General features: G+C 45.7%; 1 protein-coding gene across 1 annotated transcript in view; it reads left to right on the forward strand.

Moving 5' to 3' along the window:
- The window catches only part of LOC138498172 (E3 ubiquitin-protein ligase TRIM69-like), a 171,806-nt gene that overhangs the window by 143,210 nt on the left and 7,132 nt on the right, over positions 1-21,464 (forward strand). The gene's annotated exons all lie outside the window — the stretch shown is intronic.

Raw genomic sequence — 21,464 nt, forward strand, 5'->3', positions numbered from 1 at the left:
ATCTTTTTCTATGTGTCACACAGCACCTTCAGTGCAGTGGCACAGGGTGTCTTTTAGACTCCCCAAGGTTTAAATACCTTCTCTGGGACTGACTACTGTCTCCCAGAACGTGTAAAGTTAAATTGACTTTACTAGTCTCTTTATATTTACTGACACAGCACACACTATCTTCCTATGGAGTGCTGAAGGGGCTGCCTAGCTTCCCCTGAATCAAAACACTCATGTAACAGTAAAATGCTACTCTTTCCTACTTTAAATGGCTGGTGACAGTGGTTTAGATCAAACTACCATGTTTTTCCCCGACCACGAACAATGGTAGCTAAAAATCGGTCAGCCATGTTTTTCAATATGGCGCCCAAGACCTATCTGTAAAAACAGGCTCCAGTCGACTTTTTTCGCCATGTCTTTTAGGAAAGGTCCTTCTTGTGTTTGTCTCTGCGTACCAAACCAGGTTTGGTCCCTTTGTTTGTTGGCCTTTGGCGGGCTTCAGTGCTGAAGCCCTCCTCTGGCGCCAGGGTGTCTGGGGTGGACAGGATTTGAGGGAGGTGCCCGAAACTCCCTGTACTTAGTCTCCTAGGAGACCTGAATGCACTCTGGTTTGATTGGTCAGCTGACTGTCCGGCAAGGACAACCACCCTGCTCTGTGAGTGACAGCCAGGCTGGAATGAATGGGGGAAAACTGTTTAGAAGCAGGTCTGTGGGACTTGGAAAGCAGAGTCGACCACTGAAACGAAAGAACCGAAGACGAGCTGAAGGAAGAGGACTGCTTCAACTCCTGGACGACCGGTGAAGCCCTGGTGCAGGTGACAATTACCTGAAACTCCATCGACAGAGAAGCCCTCCAAGGTTAACTTCTTCCCTTGAGTTTGGTGGGAACAACCAACTCGCAAACCACCTGGACACTGTCCCCATCTGGTCGAATTTTCATCAGACTGCTGTTGAAAACTGGATAGCCAGAGGGAAGGAAACCAGCTTGTGGACTTTAAGGCACTCGCACATTAAACCGACATCTTGCTAAGCTTTGGCCTCATCCCTGGGCAGTGCGGGAACCTCCCGACGTCCTCATTCTTGTCCCCACGACTGAAGCTCAGGAACAGCAAGATCTGCTCAAACTGCCGGGAACAACTTCCTCTGCTACAGCTCTTCTTAAATACAAAGGTACTTTGCAAACGCAGTCCGGAAATCTTTTCAGCCATTGCAAAAGTTCGTTTAGTACCAGAACTGTGCTATCCTATACAAAGACTCTGAACCATTGATTTTGGCCCAGGCCTATGAACTGAATTGCTGGTTGTAGTTTTTTTTTTGTATTTGTAAATGTAGCATTACATTACTGTTGTAATGTAACGGTGACACAGCCTCTGAATCAATCCGTCCAGGTTTAAGAAGAGTGATGACTTGGTGGCTGCGTGTTCTGGCACTGCATTTAGCGGGGCAAGCCAAGACCTTTGAATTGCAGCACTCTCTTTCATTTGATTTTCAGAAGAGATACATGTAGTGCGCTCAGGTCCTCAGAGTGACGCAACTGCTCTCGAGGACTGAGAACCATAAATCCTCAATCTTCCACCCAACTCGTGTTGCATGTGTGATGGTGTGGCTATAACCGCGGGGTGCCGCAGCCTATCTATAGCTGTCCCATACGCGGCAGCCAGGACAATGCTTAACCTTCCTTGGTACTCCTTGGCAAGAGGGGCACCGGAAATATACCACTGTCTGCCAATCGCCCGGAGAAATCTATCCAAGGTCATCTCAGAGAAATGTGGTGTCTAAGAGCAGTGTCTTACAGACTGAAGCACCGGTCGCCTGACAATTCAGCAACCAACAAGAAGTGGACTCTGATGTCCAAGTGATCCTCACATCCCTGTATATACCACTGTTGCACCTTAAAAGTTCCTTAACTACAAATATAAACATATTAGAGGCAGAGGGCGTGATTACGAGTCTGGAGTATCTTCGCTGCAAATCTACTTAGATACACCAAACTGTATTACCGTCACCGCCCCTTGGCCCGGTGGTATTACCGCCAGAATACAAGTGGCAGCAACGGTTGTAAATGACCCCCACGGAGTCCTATTGGACTCCATGGAATGGGGATTTGCCGGCATTCCCTGCACTGGTAACACCAGAGGAGAACAACATCAAGGCTGGATAGCTCAGCTGGTGAGCAGATGAAGGTTGCATCAGGCTTTAGGTGTTTCTGGGTAACACAGGTACCGGTGACACCGGCAGGCTTTGCTTGTGAGGCACCTGATTTACCTCCAGCTCTTACCTTGAGGTAAATCAGACACCCCAGAGCGAACTTGTAGTTGGTCGGTGTGGTAGTGTGCCAGTAAACATTATTACCAGCACGTTATTACCGCACCAGCTAACTTGTAATGAGGCCCATGGTGTTCCTTTGGGAAGACCCTCAAAAGTTCAATGCATGGCTCTCCAAAAATCTCCACACATAGGTGAGGCAGTTGCTGAAATATTTTGGGGGCATATGTGCTTCAAAGCAAATGGTCTGGCTTATGATACTGTTGTATTTTTTGCAAGACATGGATAAATGAGGGGACTATAGAAAGGCCCCTCTCCCCGGTATCCTGCCACAAAGGTCTGCAATGCACCCTATCAAAGAGAGTCTCACTCCATTATTTCCTGTCAAGATTTCCACACTTGAATATGGGAAGGTAGGGCGGTCTCACACAGTGTATCCTAGAAGGGGCTACCCCAAAATATCCAGGAAGTAGAGCCCCACCCCAATGTTCTCAGACTCTGAGGATCCCGCCACAATAGATGAAGACAGGAAGTTTCCACCCGAGGGTATCCAGAAAGGGTGGCCCCACCCTAGTGCATCCAGGATGAATGGCCTTACTTCAATATATCCAGACAGGAAGTTTCCGCCACAGGGTATCTAGAAAGGGTGGCCCCACCCCAGTGTATCCAGGATGAATGGTCTTACTTCAATATCAATATATCCAGATAGGAAGGTCCCACCCAAATATATCCAGAAAGGGTGGCCCCACCCCAGTGTATCCAGGATGAATGGTCTTACTTCAATATATCCAGACAGGAAGGTCCCACCACTGTGTATCCAGGAAGGGTGGCCCCACTCCAGTGTATCCAGGATGAATGGTCTTACTCCATTATATCCAGACAGGAAGGTACAGTGTATCCAGGAAGGGTGGCCCTCTCCTGTGTATCCAGGATGAATGGTCTTACTTCAATATATCCAGACAGGAAGGTTCCACCGCAGTGTATCCAGGAAGGATGGCCCCACCCCAGTGTATCCAGGATGAATGGTCTTACTTCAATATATCCAGACATGAAGATCCTACACCAATGTATCCAGTAAGGGTAGCCCCACGCCAGTGTATCCATGAAGGGTGGTCTCACCCCAGTGTATCCAGGATGAATGGTTTTACTTCAATATATCCTGACAGGAAGGTCCCACCCCAATGTACCCAGGAAGGGTGGTCCCACCCCTGTGTATCCAGGAACGGTGGTCCCACCCCAGTCTATCCAGGATTAATGGTCTTATGTCAATATATCCAGACAGGAAGGTCCCACCCCAATGCATCCAGGAAGGGTGGTCCCACTGCAGTGTATCCAGGATGAATGGTCTTACTCCAATATATCCAGAAAGGACGGTCCCACCCCAATATATCCAGGCAGAAAGGCACCACCCCAATGTATCCAGGAAGGATGAACCCACTCTAATGTATCCGGGTGTCACAAGGGCTTGCAGGTAGAGACGTGCCCACAAAGCCACAGGTAGAAACGTGCACAAGAAGCAGGAGTACAAGAAGTCCTGCAAACAAGAAAGGTATGGCCACAAAGGCTGTGAACAGAAAGGGGCAGGGAGTACAAGTAAAACAAACATGTTTGGTTCCCTCTTGGGGTGTACGCAGAATGGGGGAAGAGTTTCCCACAGAACCAGGGAAAATCCAGCCTTCTGAGCTGGTTACTGTTACAGGGCCCCACTCTGAATGCTCATGGAAAGGAGCAGCGGGAGTGGGTGTCTGTGTCTGGATCCTAAGGCACAAACAAGCTAACAGTACTCACAAGACTGAAGCCTGTACTGGTCCAGCAGGAACTGAACAATGACTGCCTCCTGAAACAGGAAACAGCACACTGTTAACAATGGCACAAGGTACAATACTGAAACACAACAAAGGAAAGGGGCAGAGATTGCCTGCTGGAAACCCAGCAGCCAAATTCTGAACAAAGGAATTCCACAAGGCACAAGAACAGCAACAGAAATATCCAGGGGAAAAAGGAAGTCAAGGAGAGCAAGGTGGGGGACAGAGAACCTTAAAGAAGAAGAAAAGCAAGAAAACTAGAATCAAAGTACAAGGGTATGGAGATTGGAAACTGCAGACTGGCAACAAGGAACAGTAACTCTGGACTGGAATAACAAGAGCAGGACTGCAGAGAGAAAACAAGGAAACTGAAGCTCTGAAGTGGGATAACACCGGCAGGACGGAAGACTGATAACAAGGCAACTGTAGTTCTGAAGTGGGATAACAAGGGCAGGACTGAAGACTCAAGGAAGCTAAAGACAGGTAACGCAGGCAATGGGCACAGCACAAGGAACTGCAGGTAGGGAACAAGATAGAGTTAGAGAGCAAGCGGCTGTAGACAGGGAACATAGGACTGCAAGCAGTGGAGCTGGGCTGCAGTATAGGGAGCACAGAGGTGCAGGGCAAAAGGCAGGGGTGTGAAGGCAGAGTAGCAGGACTGCAAGGCAGGGGGCACAGGGCTTTAGAACAGGAGCAGGTTCTGCAAAAAAACAGGACAGCAGAAATCCAAGGATCAAGGCAACAAAGGGCTGGAAGTAAGCTCAATGCAAGAGACCTGTGCTCCTGCAAGCAACTGCTTAACTACTGACCTGCCCTGTGCTGAAGCAGGCTAATTAGAAGCACCTGGAGCAGCACACCTGAAGGTAATTGGCCTCCACCCTCTCTGGCCCTGGGAAAGTGAAAGCCACACTGATCACTAAGGCTTCTGGGGATTGTAGTTCTAAGACTGCTGTATAGGAATAGCCAGGGAATGGGACCTGCCACAAGGTGCATTATGGGGTATGTATTTTGTGACATTAAATAAGAAAGTTCCAAAGTCTTGCAAACAGAAAGTAAAGACAAAAATATGAATAGGTATTGTCCAGGGAGTATTATATAGATGAATGAGTCCCAAATAGTCCACGATAGGTGCCAATTTGTGCGCCATTGGCACAGTCGTGACACCAGGAAGCATGGACCCACTTCAGTATATGCAGGCAGGAAGGCGCCACCCAAATGCATCCAGGAAGGATTGTCCCACTCCAATATATCCAGACAGTAAGGCACCATTACAATTTATTAAGGAAGGATGTTTTCCCTCCAATATATACAGACGGAAAAATACAACTACAAATGTAACTGGGCTCAGAAGATCCCACCCCAATGTATCCAGGAAAGAAGCTCCCACCCCAGTTTACGTGAGCAGGATTGGCCCACTCTAATATATCCAGGCAGAAAGGACACACCCCCAATGTATCCAGGACGGGTGGTCTAACTGCACTGTATACAGGCAGAAACCAATGTATCCATGATCGTACGGTCCCACTATAATGGATGCCAGGTGGATTGCCCTGTCCCAATGCATCCAGGCAGGAAGGCCAGACCGCGAGATATACAGACTGAAAGAAACCGCTCCAATATATCCAGGCAAGAATGCCTCCATCAAAACTATACAATAGGGATGTACAACTCCAATATCTACAGGAAGGCAGGTCCCACTTGCGGTACCACATGTTGGGTGTACACTCCAATTTAGCTAGTTAGGCAGGTTCCACACCAATATTCAGCTGGAAGGGCCTTGTTGTGATATGCAGAATACCTGTTTCTGGCAATATTCTGGGCAATGCACTAGGGCAGAATGTAGTCTATCCTCACACACATGTTCAGCCCCATCAGTTTATCACATTTCTGCAGTGTTCAACTTTATTAATAACAATTTCTGTTCTACTCTGAGAATATGCCTCCAAATCAGCCGTGTTCTAGCAACAGGCGTTTTGCTCACATAATTGGACCAGGGACATGGTGGTGTTTTGAAAAGTTTCACAGGGTTTCCCAGAATCCAGCCGTCAGAACCAACATCTCTGTCTTTCTTAAAATTACTTTGTGACACTTTAGGACGTTTCACCACATCTCCCACAATGCAGTGTCTCCATCCCAATTGGCATAGTAGCTGGGATATGGTCTTTCTCAAAATCGGTCACCCTTCCAAGGCCCCTTCGAATGGATTGTGTCCTCCCACGTATTCCTCATCTAATGATAATCGTATCCTCGTATCCCAGCTTCAGCTGCTTCGGAAAAAAAAAAATGTCACCATGGGGCGCTGTGTTCGAGACCGCAGAGTTGGTGTCCCTCGAGTGCTGCCGTCGGACGTCGACGTCATCTGCTGTATAAAGGGCTCGAGCAGCGTCCGTTATCTCAGTTCCGTTTTTCCGACGCAACTGCTTCGTATCACGAACAGCGCATCTAAAAATCTTCAACGATGTCTTAGTCTTCAACTCCTGCCACACCCAAGACAGGGTTAACAAAATGTCTGAAGTGTGGCAGGAAGATGTCTATTACTGACCCCCATCGGAATTGCCTCTGGTGCCTCAGCCCAGACCATCGGGTTGATAAGTGCGGGTCCTGTCAGGCCATGTCAAATAAGGCTCCTAGGGAATGCAGAGGTTAGCTGGCGTTGGGGTGAGGACAAGAATAAGTCTTCGAAAAGACAAAAGAATTTGGACGAATCCGTTAGAAAATATCGTCATGAGTCGAGGAGGTCAAGATCGGAAAGTTGCTCGGGGAAGTCTTCCTCGTCTTCGACGAAAAAGTCAAAAAGCGACGTCATAGGTCTTCTTCCTCCTCATCCTCTTCAGAGAGGAGAGTAACTTACCCTTCAAAACACTATTCCCCAAATAAATGGGACGGCTTCAATTTGTTAAAAATATTCGAGAAAGCGGCCCAGACCCCCTCGAAATTGCCGCGTGGTGATCATGCCTCTACTCACTCTAAAAGTGACAGAGGAAAATCAAGATCCAAACACGAAAGGGTTGAAAAAGAGATGAGAGTATCTTCAAGGGAAAGTTCCCCGACACCTCACTCTAAATCTAAGCCTCTGGTGCACAAATCGGGGCAAAAGGAATCGGCATCAATGTCGAACTCGAAGACAAAACTTGACTCGACATTGTCGACGACCATCGTGTCAAAACCGATTACAAAGATGCCGTTGACACCTGTAGCTTTGATAGCATCGAAGCCTCCTTCGACACCATCGAAGCCAGCATCTAACCTATCAACGCCTTTGACGCCTATATCATGGCCTTCTCTAATATCAAGGCCCAAGTCGACGGCATTTGCTATGCCTAGACAAGTTCCACCTTCTTTGCCTGAAAAGGCTTTTCATCCTCAATCTAGACAGGAATTCTTTACATCCATGTCTTCTGTATATGAGGAACATTCTGTAACGCTCACCTGATTCTCGCAGAGGCGCCGGTCTTGACTGGGCGACTACCGTATCTTCAAAGGTGATGTGTAGCACCCGGTTGGCTCTTTGGGCTGGACCTCTGTGCACTGTATGCCTGACGTGTAGAGTAAGATGTCTGCAGATAGAAAATATGGGGTTAATGAACTGGGGTTATTGGGGTGTCCCTATCTCTTTCCTCTTCTCCTCTCCTGTAGACCCCCAAAGGTTAACGCTCTCACCTTAGGTAAGTGAATGCCGAGCTCTCCATCTGCCTCGGGGCAGGGTGCTGTAACCAGTTTCTTCACTGGATAGGTAGCGCAGGCCTCTTGACTTCAGGGGACTGCTGTCCGTCGTTTACTGCACGAACGGTAAGTTTCGAGTCATTCAAATGTCTTTAAAGTCTTTAGTAATGAAGTCTCTTGTTTTGCAGGGTTCCGGCGATGGCGGATGACGGGCTGAAGTGAGTTGAAGATGGAGCCCGTGTGATGAATAGAAGCGCCTGGGAGCACGTAAGTAAGCGCTTGTTGCCTGCTTCACTATGCGCTCTAACTAACTGTCTTTTTATTTTGCAGGTACGAGTTCGGAGCGGCTGCAGGGTGCCGGAATACCCACTGGATTAGATGTGGAAAGGAGTAATGGCACGTGAGTATTAAATTTCCCCAATGTCTTTAAACGCACCTTGTTTTGTCTTTCAGATGCGGGATGCAGCGCCGAAGGCCTCTGGAGCGTGCGAAGAGTTGGTAAACTTTTGTCTTTCAGATGCCGGAATGCAGTGTGAAGACCTCCGGAGCGCACAAAGAGTAGGTAAGCCTTTGCCTTTCAGATGCCTGAATGCTAACCTGTTCTTTCTTGTCTTTATAGGTGTTGATGAAGACTGGATTCAGGATGGTAAGCCTTTGCCTTTCAGATGCCGGAATGCTAACCTGTTCTTTCTTGTCTTTATAGGTGTTGCTGAAGACTGGATTCAGGATGGTAAGCCTTTTTCCTTAGGCCCAGGACCGGATGCAGAAGACACGATGAGCGTTCTGCTGCAGAGGTTGCAGAATAACGCAAAGCAAGATTCATCCACCGGGTGTGGTTTAAATAGCCTCCTGTAGTGCTTAGATGTCTCCTTCCACAGCCACGCCTAAGTAAGAAAAGAGTTCCTGGTAAGAAAAGAGTTCCTGCCTTCCAGAAGAGTTCCAGTGTTCTGAATCTAGGGAGTGGCTCCAGCCCCACCCAACAGGAAAAGTAGTTCCAAACAGAAGAGGATCAGAGGCTCAACTGGCAGGCAAGTAAGCAGCATGGTCTGCTGAAGGTAAGTCCACCCAAGCATTATGAGCCCGGCGCTTCCAGCGCTGGGACTGGGCATATTTATGAGCCTGGTGCCACTGGCGCCAGGACTGGGTCCAAAAGGTCCCAATTGGGACTGGTTGGCACTCGGAACCTGGGTTATGGATCTGCTTCCAAGGGAGTTGGGAAAACCCTGACCTTTTGGAAGCAGAGATCATGACACATTCCTCTAAAGAGGATGTCACTTTAGCTGGAGTTAGATTTGGGGCCAGAGAGGTCCCTGAAGAACTAGTGGACCCACAATCAAAAACAACCGACTTGTATGATTTCCTACAAAATGCCAGTGGCTTGGACACTTCTCCTCAAGTGGATTTTGAGAGGCCAGACCCTACAGATCATGCTGATCCCAGTTATAGAAATCTTATGGGAAGAGTCATTGATTTCATTGGATGGAAAGCAGCTTCCCCTGATTTTGACCAGGATGGCATGACTGATATCCTGAGTGAGGGTCCCTGTTTTACCATTCCCTAAGGCTTTGAAAAAAAGGGTAATGGTAAATTGGAATAATCCCGATTCGATTCCAGCAGTGAATAAAAAACTGGTACCAAAATAGAGGCCAGCCTTATCAGACCCAGAGTATTTATCCAAGCATCCCTCTCCCGAAAGCCTTGTAGTTCAAGCTGCAACTTCCACTAGGCAATCAGCTTATCCATCAATACCACCAGACAGGGACAATAAAAAAGTTGATGCTTGGGCCCGGAAAGCCTTTACTTCGGGCAGCATGGCCCTGAAATCAACTGTCACTTGCACATTAGCAAGATTTACTTTTACCCTGTGAGACTGCATGTCATCAGCGGCTGAACGCATCCCGGAAGGTGAGGAACGGGATGGTTTCCTGGCTATAGTGAAGGATGGTAAAGAGGCTATGGAGGAATGCGGATAGTATAAGCAGGTCCATGGCTTCTAGCACGGTCTTGTGCAGATTCGCATGGCTAAGAAAATCTGGATTTGCACCTGATGTGCAGTCTAGACTACTTAATATGCCCTTTGACGGCTTGAGGTTGTTTGGCAGCAAGGCAGATGAGAGCCTGGAGAAGCTGCAGACCTCGAAAGCGGCAGCAAAATCACTCAGCGCTGCTATAAGGCAACCTCAGCAACACTCTTACGCAGGCTCATCTTCCTGGAAGAGTCGCCCTTTTCACTTTTATTCCTCTTTTGGAAAAGGGAGAGGGCAGGCCAGTCACAGAGGCCAGCAGAGAAAACATTTTCGTGGTGGAAAAGGGAGAGGTGCTAGATCAGCCACAGCAGCGGCTACTACCTCCTCAGTCACTGCTGCAGCAGCTGCAAAGCCACTTTGAGGTCTTGACCCACAAGACCCCGGTGGGAGGCAGAATCACTCGGTATCTGGACGAATGGCAGGGCATTAAGTCAGATGCCTGGGCACTAGAGCTAGTGACCCATGGTTACTGTCTTCCTTTTCATCAAAGACCTCAAGATCATCCACCGAGAGCCAACTCTGTAAAAATTCCAGACCCGCTCCTTGTGCAGGGGATTTTAACCCTGCTAGAGAAAGGTGCAATAGAACATGTACCTGTAGCGGAGAGGAACAAGGGTTGGTACTCCCCCTATTTTCTCATCCCCAAAAAGGATGGAGGATTGAGACCCATCTTGGACTTCAGAAGCTTGAACAAGCTCCTCAGGAAGGACAAGTTCAAGATGGTGACCCTTTCTCAGATCCTTCAGGCTCTTCAACTTCAGGACTGGCTGGTTTCATTGGACCTTCAGGATACATACTTTAAGGGGCCAATTCATCTGAAGCACAGAAAGTATCTGAGGTTCGCAATTAGTGGTTCTCATTATCAGTTTCAAGTTCTACCATTTGGGATAACCTCCGCCCCAAGGGTTTTCACCAAACTGATGTCGGTGGTGGCAGCGAGTATCAGAAGAAGGGGGATTCACGTCTAGCCTTATCTGGACGATTGGCTAATAAGAGTGAGTTAATTCGAACGAGCCCAGGAACATCTGGCCTTGACCTGCCATTTCTTACACAGTCTGGGCTTCTCCCCCAATTACAAGAAGTCACAAATGATTCCAAGCCAAAAACTCCAATTCATCGGAGCGATCCTGGTTACTTCCTCGGGGAAAGCCTTGCCTCCCGAGGAGAGAGCTCACCACATTCTGCAGATGGTAATGAAATTACATCTACCGGCATTCGACTTCCAAAGGTTGCTAGGCCTCATGACATCCTGCATTTTTCTGGTGCCAGAGGCCAGATTGAGAATGAGATCCCTTTAGTGGGCCCTCAGGACTCAATGGTCCCAGTTTTTGGGGGAGATGTCAGATATTCTACAAGTCCCAACCAAAGTGGCTCAAGATCTTCTATGGTGGGCTTGCAAGGAGAATATCCTCAACGGGGGACTGTTTTGGCAACCATGGCCGGAGATAATAGTAGTGACAGATGCCTCAATTACGGGGTGGGGAGCCCACACCAACGATCTGATAATCAGCGGTCATTGGTCTCCATCAGAGTCCAAACTACACATCAACCTTTTGGAGCTGAGGCAATCAGACTAGCGCTGAAGGTTTTTCTGCCCTCTGTACAAGGAAAGAATGTCCTGATGATGATGGACAACACAATGGCCATGTACTACCTCAACAAAAGAGGAGGCTTAGGATCACTTCCACTGTGCAGAGAGGCAATGCTGCTCTGGTTCTGGGCAATGCAAGAAGGAATCTCTCTATCAGCAGTTCACCTAGCTGGAGAGCAAAACACGGCGGCAGACGTTCTGAGCAGGCAGAGCACAGTCTCCCACGAATGGGAGCTAGCTCAGGAAGTCTTTCAAGAGATCTTCACCCTTTGGTGAACCCCTCAAGAAGATCTGTTCATGACTAGGACAAACCAGAAGTATGAACTGTATTGCTCAAGGGAATTTCCCCTGAGAGGAGCTCTAGGGGACACGTTTGTAGTGGACTGGGTATTTCCACTCCTTTACGCGTTTCCTCCAGTCCCTGTGATTCCTCATGTAATCAGGAGGTTGAGAAAGTTCAGGAAAACCATGATCCTAATTGCCCCGGATTGAGCCAGGTGGACGTGGTACCCAGACCTTCTGGACATGTCTATCTGACCTCCAATACGTCTTCCACAAAGAGAGGATCTTCTCTCGCAAGAGGAAGGTCGAGTTCTCCATCCAGAGGTCAACACACTCAGCCTTCACGCATGGTTTCTGAGAGGCTAAGATATAAGGATTGGAACCTCCCGGATGACGTAATGGAGATTTTGCTTTCGGCAAGGAAGGCCAGCAACAAAATCCCTGTACCGGTGTTGTTGGAATAAATTCAGTGACTGGTGCAGGAGCAAGACTGTGGATCCATTTCTTTGGAATACTCCAACAGTACTTTCTTTTCTCTTGCACCTAGCCAATTTGGGGCTCCAAGTTTGTTTGATAAAAGGTTATTTGGCAGCGCTATCGATCTTTAAGCGCTCCTCGGAAGAGGTGTCCTATTTTAAAATGCCTTTAGTCATTCAATTTCTGAAAGGGTTGACAAATGTATGCCCTCCAACACCTTTTCAGGTGCCCATCTGGGACTTAAATCTAGTCTTAAAATTTCTCATGTGTGCCCCTTTTCTAGGCCTTACACTCTTGCCCATTAAGACTGCTCACTCTTAAGTTGATTCTGTTAGTGGCTATAACATCAGCCCGCAGGGTAAGTGAGTTGCAGGCACTATCTTGTAAGCCTCCTCACATCATTTTCCATAGGGACATGGTAATTTTAAAAGTAAACCATCTTTCTTACCTGAAATAGTGTCTGATTTTCATCTGTCACAAAAGATTGTTCTACCTTCCTTTTATCCTCCACCTCACGCGAGTAAGGAAGAGGAAAGGTTACATAGACTGGACCCAAAAAGGGATCTCAGTTTCTATATTTCCAGATTGACAAATCTCTGACAATGTGACTAACTATTCGTTGGATATACTGGGCTCAAATTGGGCCTTGCAGTAACTAAACAAACCCTACCCAGATGCATAATTTTAGCCATCTCGGAGTGCTATAAATTGGCTGGAAAAGAGCCTCCGGATGGTTTAAGTGCTCATTCAACCAGAGGCATGGCAACTTCCACGGCTCTTCAGAGGGGTGTCCCTGTGCAGGATATTTGTGCTGCGGCCACCTGGTCGTCAATGCACACCTTTGTGAAGCACAACTGCTTGGACTCTTCTGCATACCAAGGAGAACTATTTGCAAAAGCTGTCCTTCAATCTGTCCATAATTAAAATGTCTAGTACTCCCACCTCCAGAATTACCACTGCTATGGGAGCCTATCATAAGATGGGGAATATGTGGGAGGACACAATCCATTCGAAGAACAAGTTACTTACCAACTGTAACATTCTTTCAATTGGATGTTCCTCCCACGTATTCCTCATCGACCCTCCCATCCTACCGCTCCGTACAGTTTATGCCAGTTGCACTCTAACTTCCTTAAGAGCCGAAAGACTTAAAGCCTGATCAACTGATGAGACCATGAACACCGTAAAAACAGAACTGAGTTAACGGGCTCAAGCCCTTTATACAGTGGATGGCGTTGACGCCCGACGGCAGCCCTCGAGGGACATCGACTCAGCGGTCTCGGACACAGCGTCCCCTGGTGAATTTCTTTTTTCTGAAGCAGCTGAAGCTGGGATACGAGGATACGATTATCATAAGAGGAGGAATACGTAGGAGGAACATCCAATCAAAAGAACTTTACAGTTGGTAAGTAACTTGTTCTTCTCTGGCTCACAAAGGTGTCTGCATCATTAGAAGTTAAACCTCAGGGTGCATCATCTTCGATGTTCTTCATAGACCTCGTGCTACCCTCACCAGGACCTATCGATTCTCAGAGCAGTCTCTCATCAGGACCTCTTGCTCCCCAGGATGCAGCATCTTCAATGTTCTTCATAGACCTCGTGCTAGCCTCCCAAGGACCTATCGATTCTCAGAGCAGTCTCTCATCAGGACCTCTTGCTCCCCAGAGCACATCATCTTCAATGTTCTTTATATACCTTGTGCTGGCATCACCAGGACCTATCGATTCTCTGAGCAGTCTCTCATTAGGACCTCTTGCTCCCCAGGGTGCAGCATCTTCAATGTTCTTCATAGACCTCCTGCTAGCCTCCCCAGGACCTATCGATTCTCAGAGCAGTCTCTCATCAGGACCTCTTGCTCCCCAGAGCACATCATCTTCAATGTTCTTTATATACCTTGTGCTGGCATCACCAGGACCTATCGATTCTCAGAGCAGCCTTCATTAGAACCTCTTGCTCCCCAGGGTGCAGCATCTTCAATGTTCTTCATAGACCTCCTGCTAGCCTCCCCAGGACTTATCAATTCTCAGAGCAGTCTCTCATCAGGGCCTCTTGCTCCTCAGGGCACACACTCTTTGAGGCTTCAAACTGAGCTCTGTCCATTGTTTGGAGAATTACTGTTCTCTTTGGTTCTCGAGTCCCTGACATTTCAACTGACATGTGGCCTGTGCCCCCAGAGTTCAGGCTGGCAGTCAGGGAATCTCCAGAGCAGAGCCATTTTCAGCACAGTATCTCCTCTAGATTTCCACACCTCTTCCCACTTGGTCTGACCATGTTTCCTTCGTTTATCGCGTATGTAATTTTCTGATTGCTTGAGAGTGTCTTGAGAGTACATACTTGGTGTTATTGGTCTAAGGCACTTTAGAGCCCCCACATTTCCCTTGTTCTCAGTTCAAGATCTCTGGTGACAATGACTGTGGATAGGAGTTTACATAAACCACCACCAGCCTTCATTTAAACTCCAATGTATCCTGGCATGATGGTGGCACTTCTGTATATCCAGTCAGGTATGGCATACTAAATGATGTATGCCAGGAATGCAGGAATGTACCAATCGAGTGTATGGAGACTGGGGGATCGCACGCCAATGTCTCTGGGCAGGAAACCCTCAATCCTGTGTACCTAGGCATTACAAATGTGCTCAATGGTGAACAAGCAGGAAGGGCCACTCCATATATCCAGGCAGGAATGTTTACTCCATGGAATCTGATAAGAAGGTACCATTCCGATATATCCTGGATGAACGGTCACACTCCATGGTGTTTGTATAAGAATGTTCCACCCCAATATATTAATAGGAGTCGTGTTCACTCCATGATATCTCGACTACAAACACACACTCAAATATTTGTGGGCAGGAAGGTCCTGCTCTCATGTTTTCAGGTAAGTGTGTCTTACTGCATTGTAACTAGGCAGGATATGGATAATATTACTGGATAGAATGGGAAGTGTATCTGTGCAGGAAGGGCCCCAATGTATGTGGCAAGACCCCCTCCAAAGTCTCCCGACAGGAAAGCCGTACTCTGATGTATCTATGCTGCAGGGCCCTTATTCTGCATATCCTGACAGGAGGATCAGACAGTCTACAAAGCAAAGGAAGAAAACGGGAACAGCCAAAACAAAAGGGAGAAGAATGGAGAAAAGAATGTAATTGACAATGGTGGGTGAAAATCATCAAATTAATGATGGCGGACAGCCACGAAAATTTTAAGAAGAAGCAGTGAAGAGGTTTTGAGGAGCTGCTGGCTGTAGATCCCCCTCTGCATCAGGGTGTAGTGGATGTCTGGTAAGCAATGCATATCTGTAGCATCCTCCATCTTTGGAATGTAGTATGTAGAATGGGAATGTAGAATGGGAATGTGGAGTCTATGGGGAGATTCCTGGTCAGTTGGAAGGAGCTTGATGATATGACGGGTGGGGTCTACTTATTATTCAGAAGAAGATTAAATAAAGATCCTTTAATTCACTTACTTGTGTGGAGGAATCTTTAACTGGCGACGAGGAGCACCACTGCAACCCCACCGAGTAGCCATGGTGCCAGAGACCGTTCATGGGTCACTAATCATCATTCTTGAAAGTAATGAGGAACAACTACAGACAATAAGGTGAGAGCTTCCTGCTGCAAACTACTTCCCCAGCCCCAAAGACTTAAACCTAAAGAGGCACACGGGAGAGGCCCAGTACCACAGCAACAGTGCAAGCACTTCACACCAAGCACAAGAATCCCAGCTACATTGCCACAGCGCGAGTGTTCCATCCCAGTGTGTGTAACAAAATCCAAAACAACACAGCGGAATTCAGCGGCAGGGCAAGCTCGCGCGCTAACGATAAAAGGAACAGCGCGCCTGCACTAGCCAAAAGTAAACAAGGTATTCAGTACCACATCAAGCGCAAGTGTCAAGGACAAAGGAAAGGACCTTGCAACATCCTTTTTGCGTGTCGCCATCTTGGTTGCCCAGGCAGCCACTACAAACATAATCACTCATAACAAGTTTCTATGCAAGGACGCGTAAAGGAAGAGAGACTTCGACAGTCTTCTTCTCCCTGTTACTAAGGCAACAAATGCTTTGTTCACCAACAGAGCCAAGGTGAGTGCAAATCTTTTAACAAGGAGGGCGCTACTCTTAACAATAACAAGTGTACCGGTAACAATAATAGTAAGTCGTTGTTTACAGTGCATGTGTCAAGTTCATCTGACATCATCCAAAGAAAAACAACAAAAACAATAGTCGCCCCCACAGCACTTTCAAAGGAATACATTATATGTTAAAAAACCACCATGAAGACAATTCAAAGAACAAATATGAACCAATAAGCAGACATTTTCCACATCTGCGTGTGTGCCGTGTAAAGGCAGCATCAACAAGATATGAATGCATGCACTCACTTACCCACAATCCTGAATAGCAGCAAGTTTGAAAGGAATTCCATTAAGAACTGGTTATTAAAACGAGTGAAAGTGAGAGACAGCAGCGCCAACAACAATGGCTGTACATGCAGTACCACCTCCCAGTTATTTTTTAGAAGTCCAAGGAGAGCCAACCATACCTTGGAAAAGATGGAAAAAAGATTTGATCATTACGTATTAGCCATACATGGAGTGAATTTCTCAGGAGAAAGGAAAAAACATGTTTACTGATGCACTGTTTTGGCAATTATGGTCAGGAACAATTTGAAAACCTACCACCATTGTCTGATGAAAAATCTATAGGTTTATCTGAATACGAGAAATGCAGAAAGATCCTGGATAAGCACTACGAGAAATCCATAAGCATCATTCTGGAGAGATATCACTTTGGGAAAAGGAAGCAAGCAAAGGAAGCATCTGTGGAGCAATACCTCACGGCTTTAAGAGGAGTGGCAGCCTCATGCGAATTTGGAAACACGTTCGATCAAAGGTAAAGGGACCAATTCATGCTTGAGTACAGTAATGAGAAAGTGAGAGAAGCATTATGGGCCAAAAGTAATCCTACTATTGATGAAGTCATAAGAGTGGCAAAAGAGGTTGAACATACGCACAAGTGTGTTTAAATAATTGAAAAAAAGAACTGAATGAGATGAAAGAAAAATGTATGAGACACAAATCATGGAAATATCCGTAGTACAAAACAAAGAAATTTGAAAAAAAAACAGAATTTCAAGAAAGAGAGCAGAAAAAAGAAATGTGTAAAATACAAACACAAAAAAGAAGAAATCAACATGAAAAGACGCCTTCACTGTGATAGTCCCAACCAGTGACAAATGGCCAGCAATCAAGGCCATATGCAAAAGATGCAACAGAAAGGGACATTTCACTTCACGTTGTAAAACCAAAAGTGAAAATATAGCCCTGTTTTGAGGAACTATGTGAAGAATGGGAAGATTGCCCATGTCTCATTGATTTTACTTCAGACAACACCTTCGCTGTTCAAGATGATGACGCAAATACTGAACAACCAAAGTCTGTTATTGAAATTGAAGGGACAAAATTTGACATGGTCATAGATTCAGGAGCCTGAACACTTTGTAAGCCAAACATTTTTTTTTTTAGAACAAAATGCAAAAGAATGTTCTTCTTAATCCAATTGACATAAGACCTATAGCATATTGGGGTAGGAGAATTGATATTGAAGGTTCTTTCTGGGCTATTTTGAAATTTAAAGATAGATTGGCTAAAGAGAAGGTCTATGTCTCAAACAAGGGTAGTAATCCACTTTTAAGTTGGCCACACCAGAAGAGACTTAAGATAAAACTAGATCCCAGTGCTGAAGAGAGTGTTTATGCCATAGAAAACATGAATGATCTGCCACGACATGCTGTGTTCCACGAGGAATTAGGAAGTATCAAGGGTTTCATGCATAAGATTAGACTGAAAGCAGGTTCAGTACCAGTAGTACACAAATTATTAAGTGTCCCACTAGTGATTAGAACTACAGTAAAAGAAGAATGGTTGACTATGGAAAAGTAAGAGGTGATTGAAAAAATAGAAACTGCTGAGTGGGTTTCACCTTTAGTAGTAGTACACAAACCCAATCGTAAGCTTAGGTTATGTATTGATCTAACATCTGTTAATAGTTGTGTAATACCAGATAGACATCCATTACGTAATATCACAGAGATGTTAGTACCATAAAAAATGCGAAAGTGATTAGCACTTTAGATCTGAAATCTACTTATCACCAGATTGTTCTCCACCCCTCTTCTAGAAACGCAAAGGCATTTAACCCCAGAGGGTTATTGCAATGCAAATGCATGCCGCTTGGTTTAATATCGGCAGCTGCTGTATTCCAACGCTTCATGTAGCAGATTTTTCTTCATATGGATGGCATTCTGTGCTTCCAAGCTTATGGCCCTCATTACATGTTTACTGGTCCGGAATCAACAGTGCCGGGAAAACCGTACCGGCACAGTTTTCCGGACCGGCAAACTACGAGTTCTGCAGGAAGGTGCCGTACCGCCCACCAGGACTGACCTGGTGGGCGGAACGGCACCCGGCCGCAGAGATGCACGGAAACACTGGCACCATTACAATATGGTGCCGTTGTTTCCGCAGTCCCCATTCCCGTGTAGTCGAATGGGGATTTACAGAATTGCCGGTGCTGGATTTACCAGACCACCAGGGTTGTAATGCCCTGGAAAATCCAACAAGTCCGGTGCCGGTTATTCACTACAGGTCCGGCAGCAGCCTGCCAGTTTTACCGGCACGGCAACCGCCAGACTCGTAATGAGGGCCGATGTGTTGGTATATGGGAAGGATAGCGAAGAACATGACAAAAGATTGAGAGGAGTGTTATGCATCTTTATGATAGGTGGTTTAACATTAAGTAAAGATAAATGCAACTTCAGAAAGACAGCCATTCAATATTTAGGCCATACTATATCAGATGTAGGCATTCAACCTAAGGCTGATTTAGTGAACAATATGGTGAATTTCCAGAGTTCCTCAGAAAAAGAGAAAATAATATCCTTTCTTGGATTGGCAGAGTACTATTCCAAGTTTAGTTTAGCAAAGAAATCCATTCGCATGAGGAATGTGGTGAAAAAGGGGGTGAGGTTTAACTGGAGTGAATCATGTGAGAAAGAATTCTAAGAGATTAGATTTGCCTTGATGAAAGCTCCCACATTAAGTAATTTTGATTCCAGGAGAAACAATGTGGTGACAACTGATGCCAGTAACCATGGGTTGGGATCTTTTCTCTCGCAAAAGGGTGAGGGTAAGTAATATACCATTGCATTTGCCTCCAGTGTTTTGAGAACTGCAGAAAAAAAATATTCCACAATAGAAAAAGAATTGTTGGCCATGAAATGGGCAATAGAAACAGTTCCTTTCCGAAGGGGTGTAAGATGTACCATCACGTCTGATCATAAACCCTTGAAAGAGATCCTCACCACAAATGGTTTAGACAAGGTGTCATCAAGGTTCAGGAAATGGGTTTCCAGTTTGCAGGATTACAACTGGGAAATTGAATATTTATCAGGTATAGAAAATAAAGTGGCGGACTGTCTTTCTCGATTGACCAATGTGGTAGAGGATGAGAGTGACGAAGAAGATAAAGATGAGCAGGTTCTTAATGTCAGTCAAGAAGTAGCAGCAGAGAATGAGTGGCGTGAAGCAATGTTGGTTGACCAAGACTTTATTGATGTCAAAGAAAGGTTGGAGTCAGCAATGAAGGGTACTGGAATCAGGAGAGGAACCATACCTGATTTCATACACAATTTTCGATGAACTTCTGATTAAGGATGGTATGATTTTGAGAGCAGACAAAATATTTCCTCCAATGGGAGTAAAGCAGAGAATTCTTGAAGTAGCACATGAAGGTCATTGGGGAAAGACCAAGATCAAACAGTTAATAACACAAGATTACTGGTGTGCAGGAATGGATCTACAGGTAGTAAGAGTTATCAGGGAATGTGCCATTTGTGAGAATGTGGCCAAGGGTTGTATCATGAGGGTAGAGCCGATGACTCATGTCCATTCCATCAATGCCATGGGAAAGGGTAGGACATGATATTGTGGGACCAGTTACATCTCAAGGAACATGTAGATATGGTATAGTGCTGGTAGACATGCTTCCACATTGGGTGGAATTGTCATGGGTAAAAAATGTGTGTGCAAGGGATGTAATCCAATTTCCTGAGACATCTTTAGGAGGGAAGGATATCCCACTTCTATCATGACGGACAATGGTGTACAGTTTGTTGCAGAAGAGATTAAGGAATTTTTTAAGGGTGAATGGTATTGAAACAGACCCACCAGTTCAGTATCACCCAGAAAAAAATGGAATAGTTGAAAGATTTAATAGAGTTATCAAAGAAAGCATACGGGTAGCTATTTCAGAAGGTTTGGAAAAAGTCTGCAGAAGATACGATCGTTGCGTACAAATTTACTACTCATGTTACCACAGGCGTTTCCCCATTTGAAGGAAACCCAGCTCTAGGGTTTGTCCAGAATGGTTGGGTAGAGCTTGTCAAAAATGTGTCAATATCATATTGCTGAGGAAAGAATTGGCAGTAAACATATTGTGAACAAAAGAAGCTTTGACATAAGAAAAGCAACCAGGCAATGCCCTGTCAAGGAAGGAGATGGATACGGATTAAGTTGCACTTCAATAAAGTGGAAGGAGGCTCAAAGTGGTCTAAACCCATAAGGGTTGTGAAAGTGGAAGGGTGCAGAATGTTAATTGAGTTTGCAAGTGTACAAGAATGCGTGAAGGCGTGCAGGAGTGGAAGGAAGGGAATGATCAGAGAAAGAAAGAAAGTGATCTAATAATGCATAAGGAAGCATGTTAAGGAAATGACCAAAGGGTGCATAATGAAAGTTGAAAAGTGCATAAAAGGGAGCTTCTTGTTAGGAGTTGTGGGAAGCCATCTTTTCTTAGGGATTATGTTGAGTAATAACAGTGTTGATGTTAACACCATTAGACATGTAAATAGTCGCTTTTACTTCATAATTATAACACTATTCCCCTGTTTAGCTAGTACTTTATTTTGATGTGTATTTAGTTGTTTCTCTTCAACAATTAATTCAGTTAAAATGTTTGTTCAAAACAGTATTACCCATTAGTTGTCACTATGCTTTTCTTTTCTTTCGTTCTTACTTTCCTTCGTTCTTACTTTCTTTGTTTCTTTCTTTCTTTCTTTTCTACTTTTCTTTTCTACTAGTGTCAACATGTTCCTTTAATCATTTTAAATGTGTTTTTCCAACAATAGAAAAATGTTGTCCTGTATATGAATTGTGTTTCATCTTTGTGGAGAAAGGGAGTTGTGTAGCATCCTCCATCTGTGGAATGTAGCAAGCAGAATGTAGAATGGGAATGTGGAGTCTATGGGGTGATTCCTGGTCAGTTGGGAGGAGCTTGATGACAGGACCGGTGGGGTGTACACATTATC

The sequence above is a fragment of the Ambystoma mexicanum genome, chromosome 5q, assembly GCF_040938575.1.
Source record: "Ambystoma mexicanum isolate Mex_15411 chromosome 5q, UKY_AmexF1_1, whole genome shotgun sequence".
Taxonomy (NCBI): domain Eukaryota; kingdom Metazoa; phylum Chordata; class Amphibia; order Caudata; family Ambystomatidae; genus Ambystoma; species Ambystoma mexicanum.